The sequence below is a fragment of the Marmota monax genome, unplaced genomic scaffold, assembly GCF_021218885.2.
Source record: "Marmota monax isolate L192 unplaced genomic scaffold, Marmota_monax_Labrador192_F-V1.1 WCK01_AAM20220418_F8-fsc00481, whole genome shotgun sequence".
NCBI lineage: Eukaryota > Metazoa > Chordata > Mammalia > Rodentia > Sciuridae > Marmota > Marmota monax.
The window spans coordinates 266,717-279,115 of NW_026693474.1; the positions used below are offsets into that span (position 1 = coordinate 266,717).

Consider the following 12,399-nt stretch of genomic DNA (forward strand, 5'->3'; position numbering starts at 1 on the left):
ATTTGCTTTGGAAGAGTGAAGAAGGGAGAGTTTCATATCCTCTGATGATAACAGGAGCATTAAGAACCCACTCAAGAAGAATTGAGCTTGCATTGCTACTACTTCCTGTTATTCCAACTTTTATTCCATTCAAGCCATCATCCTATTGGATGATCCTGCCCATGCTTATGTCAATCATTCCTAGACACACCCTCATGACATACCCATAAGTCTATTAATCATCAGCATCTCTTAATCCAATCAAGTTGGCAATTCAAATTGACCAATACAGTTGACTTACATAAAGAGTGCTGGGATCAGTTGGCCTTGTTCCACTGGGACCAATATTTCTGTGACCAATAATTCCGGTCATATGTACAAGAAGGTGGTTTCTGCACGTAACACCAGTTTTCTCTGCTTTCCAGTATGCATGAGAACAAGCTAGTGTCCTTCAAGATGATATTGATCTGGATATTTCACAACAGGTTCATTTTCATCATTCCCTTGGCTTGGGGATGTCTTTTTGGGAGACATGGTGTTTTAATGTCTTTCCATTTTTTTCAAGATTGTCATCCAAGAAAATACACTGGTGTGCTTATTCTTTACAGTCTGCTACTAGGTGAGAACAGTTCTTATGGGTATGATTAGAATTAGAAGATTGCATTTTTGTCAGAGAGTGATAGTGTTTTAAACCTATGATCCACTTGTCAGCTACTTATATAAAAATACATGCATAAAAGAAATATGAGAACTTCATAAATTTCAGCGACTTTACAGAAAGTGAAAATATTTACTTATATTAAAAGAAAAAAGCCACTACTGAATAATTAAGCATTTGCCATCCTTACCCCACAGGGATGTTAAGAACCTCATCATTTGTTTCTTGGTGCTCATTAGCACCAAAGGACTCAGTGTGGCATAGCCGTTGCCCACCAGCATCTGGACACAATAACGAACTGGATCATTGTTCCATGACATTGCAGAAGCGGAGGAGACAGCAAAGTCCCAAAAGTACATAACCACAAAGAGACCCATGAGCAGCAGGATGGTCCTGGTGGCCCTCTGTTCTGGGGATGCTTTTGGAGACAGGCTGGTATTGTGAAGGTGCTGGCACTGCCTCTTATGCCTCCACAAGATGTTCACCATGCAACCACTGGAGAGGGCCATGAGTCCTATAAGGAAGACATCCTGGAAGGTCACAAGGGAGAAATACATATACCTGAACAAGTAATTTGTAGACAAAAGAGAGCAGGACTTAGTAACAAACATGAGACTGTGTGTGGTTGGGAGTGGCAACAATAGAGATCAAGAAGCGACCACTGATGAGCATATTAAAGACCCACAAGAAGGAAAAGCAGCAGAGGCTCTGAGGTGAGGAGTTACACTTGAACTTTGTCAAGCAGCAGCTTCTGGGGCTGAGGGTGACAGCCTGGAGGACACTCAGCAGACAGGTGGTACAAAAGGACAGGCCCCTCATCAGCCTGCACAAGTAGACCCCAAAGTGTCTGCAGTTATGAACCCCACGGTCAGCAGCATCACTAGGTGGACAAGAGCTAAGTGACCAATGGTCAGGTCAGTGGGCTTGGGCCTATGCTGGAGAGGAAATGTGGGGATGTGGGAGAGAAGCAGAGCAGTGTTGGCTATGATCCCAACGCTGACTTCCTCAGGTGAGGAAAGCTGGGAGCTTCACTGTTCCTATCATCCTCATGAAGAAGCAGCATTTGGTGAGAATCTGAGAGAAAAATTCTTACCATGAGTATCACCATCCTCATCAATCCTTCCTACACTATGGTCATCAGCAAAATCTGTGGGTTCATCCTGAGGCATTCTTTCTCCCTGCAGAGCCCAAGTCAATCCCACATCCTCATGAGGCTTCAGAAATCTATCTCCCCTGCCCTCCAGGACAGACTCACAGCTGGATGGACACACACACTGCCGGACACCATAGCATCTCCACAGTCACACCACCATGTTAGACTTTTCAAATGTAAGCAGGATGTCTCTTCCTCTCTACAAACCTGATAAAGTCCTCAGTTCAAAGTAATAGCTCTAAATATGGGATTGAATTTGAGTGACAAAATTGTATCAGCGAGGAGGCTGGGGATGTGGCTCAAGCGGTAGTGCGCTCACCTGGCATGCGTGCGGCCTGGGTTCGATCCTCAGCACCACACATGTTGTGTCTGCCGAAAACTAAAAATAAATAAATAAATATTAAAATTCTCTCTCTCTCTCTCTCTCTCTCTCTCTCTCTCTCTCTCTCTCTCCTTAAAAAATAATTGTATCAGCGTGGAAATAAGATCCTCTTGGGCAATGGCTGCCAAGAGGGTAGCCATGTAAACACTTGTATTATGTGAGGGTCTTCTTTGTTCTGGTTAATGACTAGAATATGATTTATTGGTAGAGCACAAATGTGTCTAAGAAGCATCTGAAGTCACAAACTGTGACTTTACCTAAACAATCTGATGCTACTAAATTCAGGACTTGAGGGGTCAACTAACACATCTGGACCATTAATAGTATTTGAAAATATGGGTAATCACAACAATTGCTTCTTGTAGCTATCATCTGTGTGATTGTATCAAATATCAAATAATGCCCAGTATACTAATAACAACCATTATTGTTATTATCAGATAGTCCTCCATATATGACTTGAGAGTTTTAAAATATTTCCATCTCTTTTATAGCTTGAAAAATCAAAGAAAAATTAATATGAAAGTAGCATACTTTTAATAATCTTTAAATGTTGGACACATGCAAATTAAAAAGTCATTTCTTGGAATTATCATAAGTAACTCTAAGTCTTAAATATTTTAGAAACTCAAAACAGAAAAACCTAGTCTTATCAGAATGCAGTTATCAATTATTATCAGAAACACACTGTAGGCTTTTTTTTCAGCAGGTCAGAGGCATATGCAATCATAGTGGTAAACACAGACATATTTTAATGGACTGGGATGATTCTTTTCTAAGAATTTAGTTAGTGGTTTCCCATGGGAGTCCAAGCTTTCAAGTCTTTCAAAAGCAAGAAATAATATCTCTGCAGAGTTATGAAAATCTAGTGTAAAAGTTATACTAGTCATTCAGTGAGCTTTGTTCTACTGTGACTAAAAGACCTGCCAAGAACAATTTTACAGAAGAAGATTATTTGGGGGTTCATGGGGTTTTTTTGGGGGGGGCGGTTAGAGTTCTCAGTTCACAGATGGGCAGCTCCATTCTTCAAAGCGTGAGATGAGGCAGGAGATTATGGTGGAAGAGTGTGGCAGAGAGAAGTGGCTCACAAAATAATCAGGAAGCAAAGAGAGACTCCATTGGCCAGATACAAAATATACACCCCCAATCATGACCCACTTCCTCCAGCCACACCTCACCACCCTCAGTTTACACTCAACTAATCCATAAAGGGATTCAAACTGAATGCACTGATTGGATTTAGGCTCTCATAACCCAATTACTTTTTCTCTAAATCTTCTTGCCTTGTATCACACATGAGCTTTTGGAGGACACCTCAAATCCAAACCACACATTACAGAACTTGGGGGTGCTTACCATGTTGAATAAGTTCTGCACCATGCAGCTGTTTGCTTTAACTGAAACCTTTATTCATCCATAAGATGAGGGAGAGAACATGGGAAAATAGGTTCCTGTCATGTATTAGCACAGATTTATCTTCTGAAACTAAACATGGAATATACACTGTTTTCACAGCCACACAGAGATGCAGTTCTTCAATTACTGAGGGAAAGCTGCACTGTTCAGGTACCACAGATGTGGCTGCAAGTAAAACTTCAGAAGTGGGTGGACACTAGTTCTCAACAATTTGAAAATTTTGATTTTTAAAATAGATACTTCATAATAACAATTAGAAAAAGTTTGGTTTCTAACATATTAATCAAGTAAATTTATCTATTTACACACTCAGATAATTAAGCTTCATACCTCAGATATACCAAGTAGAGACATCAAAAATACTCATGTTATCATCCCATTCTGAGTTTTACAAGTCACAGGCTGTCATGAAGTCATAGACTGTCTTTAAGCACACAGCACCAAATGGTCTTCTTAACCTTTCATTTATTTGTAAACAATATACACCCATTCTCTACACATCTATTGCATTTAAGTTACAAAATATATCCAGATAATATTTCAAAGGAGTAGGATCAATGAATGAGCAAAACCTTTCACATCATATCCTAAAAGAATAATATGAGATAAATCCTGCTGTCAACTTGAATTCTCAAGTTATTCCCATGAAATTCAGGCTTCCCTTGAAAACTATTTTGAAAAATTGAGTCTTAAAACTACATAATCTTATAAATAGGTGAGGTAGCCTGTTTGAAAAATCTGTAATTTGAGGAGATAGGACTACATAATTCTCATATTTACTGAGGGACTGGAGTCCTACAAATATAAATGGATGAGCATAGGCAGATGTCTGCAGATGCTGCACAAGCTGTCATGAGGTAAGGGGGTCACTACCTGAAACCAGCAAATCTTCCTTGAGGCAGAAAAGATGATCTCCTTTCACCATGCCATGAATCCAGGAAGTGACCCCATCAGGTGCATCCACCAGCCACCCCTGATGTTAGCTAGCATGGAGCCCCCCAAAAGACTATGTAAACTATCACCAAGCATCAGTTCTCTCCACATTTATATACCACACCTATATTAGTGAAGCCATGCTCTGGGTATCATTGTTATATGTGTATGTAATTACTAAAAGATAGGTAGATAGATATTCTGAACACTGTATTAGACAATCATTTTTCTGTAGAAAATCAATACATTATGACAACAAGCTAAAATAAATCTGCCATGTCTTTTCCTATCCATGCCTCATCCCACTCATGCTGGGGGAGACTGCACAGTTCAGGGGGTCAGGGGACAGGACAGATGCTCTCCACACAGACAAGGATAATATAGAGGCTCTTACAAATGACAATTCCAAAATGGAGCTGACTCAACTAATGATCCAAGTACAAGAATGTTGTCTTGCACATGGGAGAAATCCAGTTGCTTTCAGACAGACTGGAGGAAGATCAATAAGGAGATAAATCACAGGGAAAGTAACATGGAGGAAAATCTCTAAAATAGCTCACAGTGTAAGCCCACAACAGAAAAGAAAAAGGAAAGGCCATATGAGCAGTGATGTGAAAAAAAACAATATGTAAATGGAATAACAAAATTCAGAGAAAAGTCTGCACATACGCTGTCTATTCTCAGGTTGAAGGACCTTGTCATTCATGGTGAAAGCTGGCCAACCCATAGGAGAACACCGTTCACATTCCTACTAATACCTGAATCCTTAAAGCATTCACTTCAGGTATTGTTTTATTTTGCAATTACTAAGACCAGAGGCAATCCTGTGGTATATGCTGTCATCAAATTGACCAGAGATAAGTGAAAAATGCTCATGTTGGTGCTCCTGAGCCAACACTCAGGAGAAATTGGGAGTACAATGGAAGAAAGAAAGTCCTCAGCAAACCCCCCTGTGAGTGTGGGTATGTATGGTTATCTCAGTGACCTGATGACAGGGTAAGGAAAGGAAGGGGGGAAGGAATTGTATTTTTGTCCATGACTTGAGCATAATCTGCATATTTCTCAAGATGAATGTGAGGCATGATGGTTTATGACTGGCCTTTAGCCGGGTGACTTAGGTACCTGAGAGAGCACAGCTTGGCTTGATATCACTACACCGTAGTAGCTGACTTCACCATGATTGCCATTAATATTGTTCTTTTTTATAAACAAAGGTAAACATGGGGGGAAAATTTCCAGGAAATGAGAGTGACCATGCACACTGGAGTGAGTTAGATCTGGAGGTACGCTGGTCAACACACCCCAACTTTTGCCAGAATTTGAGCTGGAAAAGAACAAAGGAACCGGGGGAGACTGATGAAACTGGGGGAAAGCAAAATCATCACAAACTCAACAGCTGGTGCTAAGCATGACCCAGCCACAAGGTACCCACCAAAAAACTCCTTACCATAATTGAGGTTTCCAAAGTCCCCATCATAATTATAACCTATAAGTTTCTCTCCTAGTCAACAAGAGCTTTACAAAGACTGTCAGCAGGATCTCTGTGGAGAGCTTATTGTGGGTCAAAGATTCCTTGGTTGTAAAAGGCAGGTTTCTCCTTGTAATAACTAGGTCTGTAATCCAGCTTCTTATTGTGCAAAGGTTACTATTTTTGTTTTTCTTGGAAAAAACTTGTGAAACATCTGTCTGAACTAAAATATGAGACAAAGAGTTACTTTTTTATTGAAGTTACCTTTATTTCATTTATGTATTTTTTGTGTGGTGCTCAGAATCAAAACCAGTATCTCACATGTGCTAGGCAACTGCTCTACCACTGAGCTACAAGTCCAGCCCTTGAAAGTAACAGTTAGGTACCCACCCACTGTCATGTATTCACCCCACTGACTAAAGAAAATTCTAAAGAATTTTCACATCATGGGTCCAGAGATTTTTAGCATTAGCTCCTCTGAACCACTGCAGCTTAACTAAAATTGCTTCCTAAAATTCCTCAGATGTCCAGACTCATCTGTTCTACCTCAAGGGCACAGCATTTGTGAAATTCATGAGGTCAGGGAGGATGAACTAGAAAATCTGAGGACTACGTGAAGGCAAGAATGACATCCATTTGCCCCAAAACTCCCTCCCCATACACGCACACACAAAAGTAAGAATTATATACTCTGTGTTGTAAATTAAAATATTTTTAAAGTATAGTTTAGAGTGCTTGCTTACACATGGGTAGCTACAGTGTCAATATTTTACACCTAATTTAAGAAAACTATCAAGAATGAGTAATTACTATCACAAAGGAAAGAAGCACAAAAGACCTAGAGCTGCTTTCTCAACAACATGAACTGTCAACACTCAGAAATACTAAGTGTCCTCTGTGAGAAGGTCTCTCTGATCAAGCCAATAACGCAACAAAGACATCATCATGTTCTCAATAAATGACTTTCCTCTTCCTTTTCCATCATATCCTTTGTGTTTTATTACCAAGAAAACTAGATTTATTCACATTTATCTTAAGTACTTATAAGTACTTATCAGGAGGTGGGCAGCAACAAAAATCTAACACAAAAACATGAGTTCAGGGAAGAGGAGAACATTTTGTTGTAATTGGGCACATGTGTAATTCCAGCAACTCTGAAGGCTGAAACAGCGTAATCACAAGGTTGAGGCCAGCCTGGGCAATTTAATGAGATCATGCCTAAAAAATACAAAGGTGTGAGGATGTAGCACAGGTGAATAAAATTATCTTTATTTTATTTATTTTTATGCGGTACTGAGGATCAAACACAGTGCCTTGAATGTGCTCAACAAGTGCTATATCTATGCCCAGTTCCATTAAATACATTAATAATCAATGAATAAAATAAATACAAATTTTGTTTTAAAATTTTACCCTCATGAATGGGTTTGACATAACCACTATTAATGAAATTATAAGAGGTATTTTTAAATATATGGTCAAAAAAATATATGGACAGCCTTCATCCTCACCAAATTCTGATAAATTACATTCTAAGCCCTTTTCTACCAAGGCAAAGAAAATTTCTACCATCGTTGGTTCTTTTATTTATAATGTAATTACAGTCCAACTTTCATTATCCCCTGAGAAGACATGGCCCAGTGGAGAGCGCTCATGTGAAGTAGTGTCTCCACTAACGTAATGTTTGTTAAGTTAGTAGGAGTGCAAGAAAGGTTTTTGTGAGAAAATGCTGGTTCATATCTTGTATGAATGAGCATATTCAAATTCTTTCAAAGGTGATACTTTGAATGAAGAATCTCTCTTCAAACTTAATTTTTTTAAATTAGCTTTATTTTATTTATTTATTTTTATGTGGTACTGATAATCAAACCCAGTTCCTTAAATGTGCTCCACCACATGCATTTTAAAAATTCTTTTTAAAAACTCAAATTCCAGATCACTTATTTTTAAAAGCTTTAATAGATTACAAAGAAGCTAAAAGAAAAATTGAGTATATTTAGTGGAAACTCATAGCAAAAGTCTGTGAAATGAAAGGAGAATAACATGTTCCTTGAGAACTGATATTAAGTGAACAAAAGTCATTATATTTCAACAAAGGAATGTATAATTGAAATCAATTATAGGATTTCATATCTAAATTTATTAATAGCATTTTATATTAAAAACTACTAATTTTATGAGTCACTAAATTAAAACAATAAGAATGCTAGCAAGAAATTCTTCCATAGAGTGAAATGAAAACAGCCTTTGAGATGCAGATGGTGATTGGAGGTGGCTGCTGATCCAAACTTGAAATCTGACTGGGAGACCCCTGGTTCAGGCCCTGCCTGCCCCCTGATATGCATCTGGAACAGAGAGGCACTTACCAGATGGTTTGCAGGGGATGCAATGACCTCAGACAAACCAGTGTAGCTTATTTCTCTACAGGAAGGTAATTTTAGTGCCTCTATAAGTGTGATAAGATCTCCCTGGGAGGAGAGAACCATGGTGTCCCATGTGGGACATTTACATGTTACTTAATTTTTCTTTATTCTTTCCTGGACAATGGTACTCAGGGGAGAGCTGTGCTCAAAACTTCTCCTAAGTTACCCTGACACAAAAGCATGTAACACCTGAAGGGTCAGATCATGTAGTCAACAGCAATTTTATTACTTTGGTACCAACTTTAAATTAGTGTGAACTTATTTCAGACTTTGTAATTCCTGTATTCTGGTGAGATTCCTGGCACCTGAGCCCTCCCAGTGGCTCTGAGGGTCCTCTCCCTGCAATGTATGACAGGCATTTTCTTCTTTAAGAACTGTCACATAGAGTACCTGGTTTCTGAGCACTACAGGGTCCTGTATTCCATGGTTTCCAAGTTCTCAACTTCAGGTTTCAAGATGCCAATCAAATTTAATGATGAGCTGGGCATGGTGGTGCACACCTGTAATCCCAGCAGCTTGGAAGGCTGAAGCAGAAAGATTGTGAGTTCAAAGCCATCCTCAGCAAATTAGGGAGTCTGTGAACAACTCAGTGAGATCCTGTCTCAAAACAAAAACAAAAGCAAAAAAAAAATACTAAAAATGGGGTGGGAATGTGGCTCAGTGGTTAAGTGTCCCTTGGTTCAATCCTTGGAACCAAAAGGAAAGAAAGAAAGAAAGAAAAGAAAAGAGGATTTAATAAGAAATAAAACAGCATTATGAGTTTCTTGGGATAAACTCAACTAATCTGTATAGACATTATGCTCTAATTTTTAAAAGTTAATAAAACCTCCATACTAAAATGAATCAAACTATAGAAAATTTGAGGCAGAGCTAGTGCATGGTGGTTGAGGTAAGCCAAGGCACATTCTTTCCTGGACAACAGTACTCAGGGGAGAACTGTGCAAACTTACCAAACCTGATGAAGGAAATCTGAAGAATTCTATGTAGAACAAAGAAAACCATGTCTCAGTGAAATTGGGGGAAAACACTAAGGAATCAGTTTATCAGAGGCAGCATGCACTGTCCTTGGGCAAAACCAATATAAAATTCTGTTTCCAATGTACCTTATAAAATTTATATGAAAAATGATTAGATATGTGACCAAGCACTGTCCTTGGGAAAAACCAATATAAAATTCTCTTTCCAATGTACCTTATAAAATTTATATGAAAAATGATTAGATATTTGACCAAGAGGTACCCTTTGATCTCTAATCAAAATGAAGTACCATCATTATAAGGAGAATTACTGATATCCCTGATACTGGAATTAGAAGAAGATCCTTTAAATCAGCTATTATCAATATGCATCAACATGCAATACACCAAAGAATGAATGTTCTCTCCCATATGTGGGTGCTAACACACAATTGGGGGGTATAGAAGTTCAGTGAGTTTGAAAAAGGGGAATGGAGGGGGAAAAATAAAATGGAAATAGGAAGGCAGTGGAATGAATAAGACATATTTTTTCTCTGTTCATATATGAATACATGACCAGTGAAACTCCACATCATGTACAGCCACAAGAGTGAGATCCTAATTAGAATAAGATATACTCCATGTTTGTATGAACATATCAAAATGGACTCTACTGCCATGTGTAACTAAAAAGAGCAAATTTTAAAAATTAAAGTTCATACAGATATAATATGTAAAGATTATCTTTTTTTTCTGGAGAGAGATGGAACTTTCAACAGAATCTAATGAAAACACAATGACAAAAATATGTAACTTCTGCAATGTAAAAATTCATGATGGACCTGGGGGAAGACTAAACACTGCAGAATAAGTCTCCAAGAAACCTCAAAACAAGTCAAAAGGTAACAAAACTCAGAGAGAATGATAATAAAATGTTTAAAAGTGAAATGTACATAAGTGGCTTATTAATTATTCTAAAATATCTGTCATTAAAACCACAGGAAGGAACCAAAATCAGGGAATACTAGGAGAAAATAATGGACAAATTTACCAAACCTGATGATGTGAATCTGAAGAAGTCTATTTAGAAAAAGAAAACAATGTCTTAGTACATTACAGTGAAATTGGGGGAAAACACTAAGGAATCAGTTTATCCAGAATAAAAATAAAATAGCCACATGGCATTGATTGATGCAATGCTAACTGGGTAAGTAAGATGAATGTTAGCAACACTGCAGATACTGGCAGTACTTGTAAAATAGGTGGTTATCTGGAAGTGGGATAGGATTTATTATAAATATATATTTCAAATTCCTTGGCAACTAGTAAAATAAGTTGAAAAAAACTGTATTTGCAACAGGTGCAGTAGCACATGCCTGTAATCCCAATAACTCTGGAGGCTGAGGCAAAAGGATCACAATGTGGAGGACAGCCTCAGGAACTTAGTAAGGGCCTAAGTAACTTGTTGAGATCCTGTGTCAAAATTTAAAAAAAAAAATCTTAAAATGGCTGGAGATGTGGTATAGTGATAAAGTGGCCAAGGGTTTAATCTCTGCTACAAAAAATAATCCAAAAATATTTGATAAAAAATGACACATGCAATAGTGTAAATGGCTCAACTAGATTACATAACGCAGGGAAAGTATGGAATACAAACCAATGAAATCAAAATAGCATCTGTAGAAAATATTAATTCAAGTGTTTATAAGAATTTTAGATATATGTTTATGTTTTTTTTTGTGTGTGTATGTGTGTGTATGTGTGTTGTATTGGGGATTGATGACCCCTGATTTTATGCATGCTAGGTAAGTTCTCCAACACTGAGCTATATTCCCAGCCTGACCAATGTTTCCCTAAAAATATTAAAATTTAGAAGCTTCCATAGGTGCTGAAAATGAGAACAAAACTGACTATCTGTTGTTTATGATAAAATTACTTTAAATATAATAACACCTTGATCAAAAGTAAAGGGGTGGATAGACACATAAAATGCTCACATTAATCAAAAGAGTGAAAGTACCTATATTAATTTCAAGAAAACATATTTTTGAGCAAGGGAATTATCAGGGACCAAGAGCTCATCACATAATGACAAAGGGGTCATTCCTCAAAAGATATAAATATACAAGAGTGAAAAATGGATAAAACTGTAATGAGAAACAGTATGATGTATATCATAACTGGAGATTTCCAACACCCATTCATTGGGAATGAACAGATTCAGCAGGCAGAAAATAAGTAAAGACACAGATAAATTCACCAGTGCCACCAATCAACTGGATCTAATTGACCTTTACACATTACTTCTTCCAACAAGGTCAGGACACACATTCAAGTTTGCAAGAAACATCCAGAAAGTCAGAACACATCCTAAAAGACGAGGTCATGAAACGTGCCTTACCCAAAACTTTAAACAAATCATAATGTGATACTCACTCTAGGACCCTAATTTACTTAAGATAAAAAGCAGAGAGATAATGGGCAACTCCCCCAAACACTTGGGGAGTTTATACTTCTGAATAAGGCACAAAGCAATACAAATCAAGAAAGAATGTTAACTGAAAGAAAATGGAAAAGTAATCTATCAAAATTGTGATATGCAGTAAAATCAGTAACAGTAAATTTTTGGAACTCAATCTATATTTTGGAAAAGGAAATCTAAACTCAATCATCTAAACCCCTACTTTAGGAAATCAGAAGATGAAAAGCAATTTAAATCCAAAGTAAGCAACAGAAAAAGAATGATACAATTTAAAACAAAATTGAACAACATTGAAATCAGAATATTAATGGAGAAAACCAAGGAGCCAAAACCTGGTTCTTGGTCCACCTTCGCTGACCTGTGTGGGAGCCCTGGCCCAGGTGGCCTGGATTCACCCAGCAGCCGACAGGTAGAAACACGCCATAGCTCAGGTCCAAGCTGAGGACAACCTCCTCCAACCTGTGGGGGAATCCAGGACCAGGTTAAGTGCAGGTCCACCCCTTGATCCACCTGGGATCCCAGGCCTAACCTACCTTCATCTGGGGACAT

The 12,399-nt window shown here is 38.0% G+C and overlaps 1 pseudogene; it reads right to left on the minus strand.

The window, feature by feature from the left end:
* Positions 1 to 795: 795 nt before the first annotated feature.
* On the minus strand, positions 796 to 12,399 carry LOC124101917 (vomeronasal type-1 receptor 90-like; annotated as a pseudogene).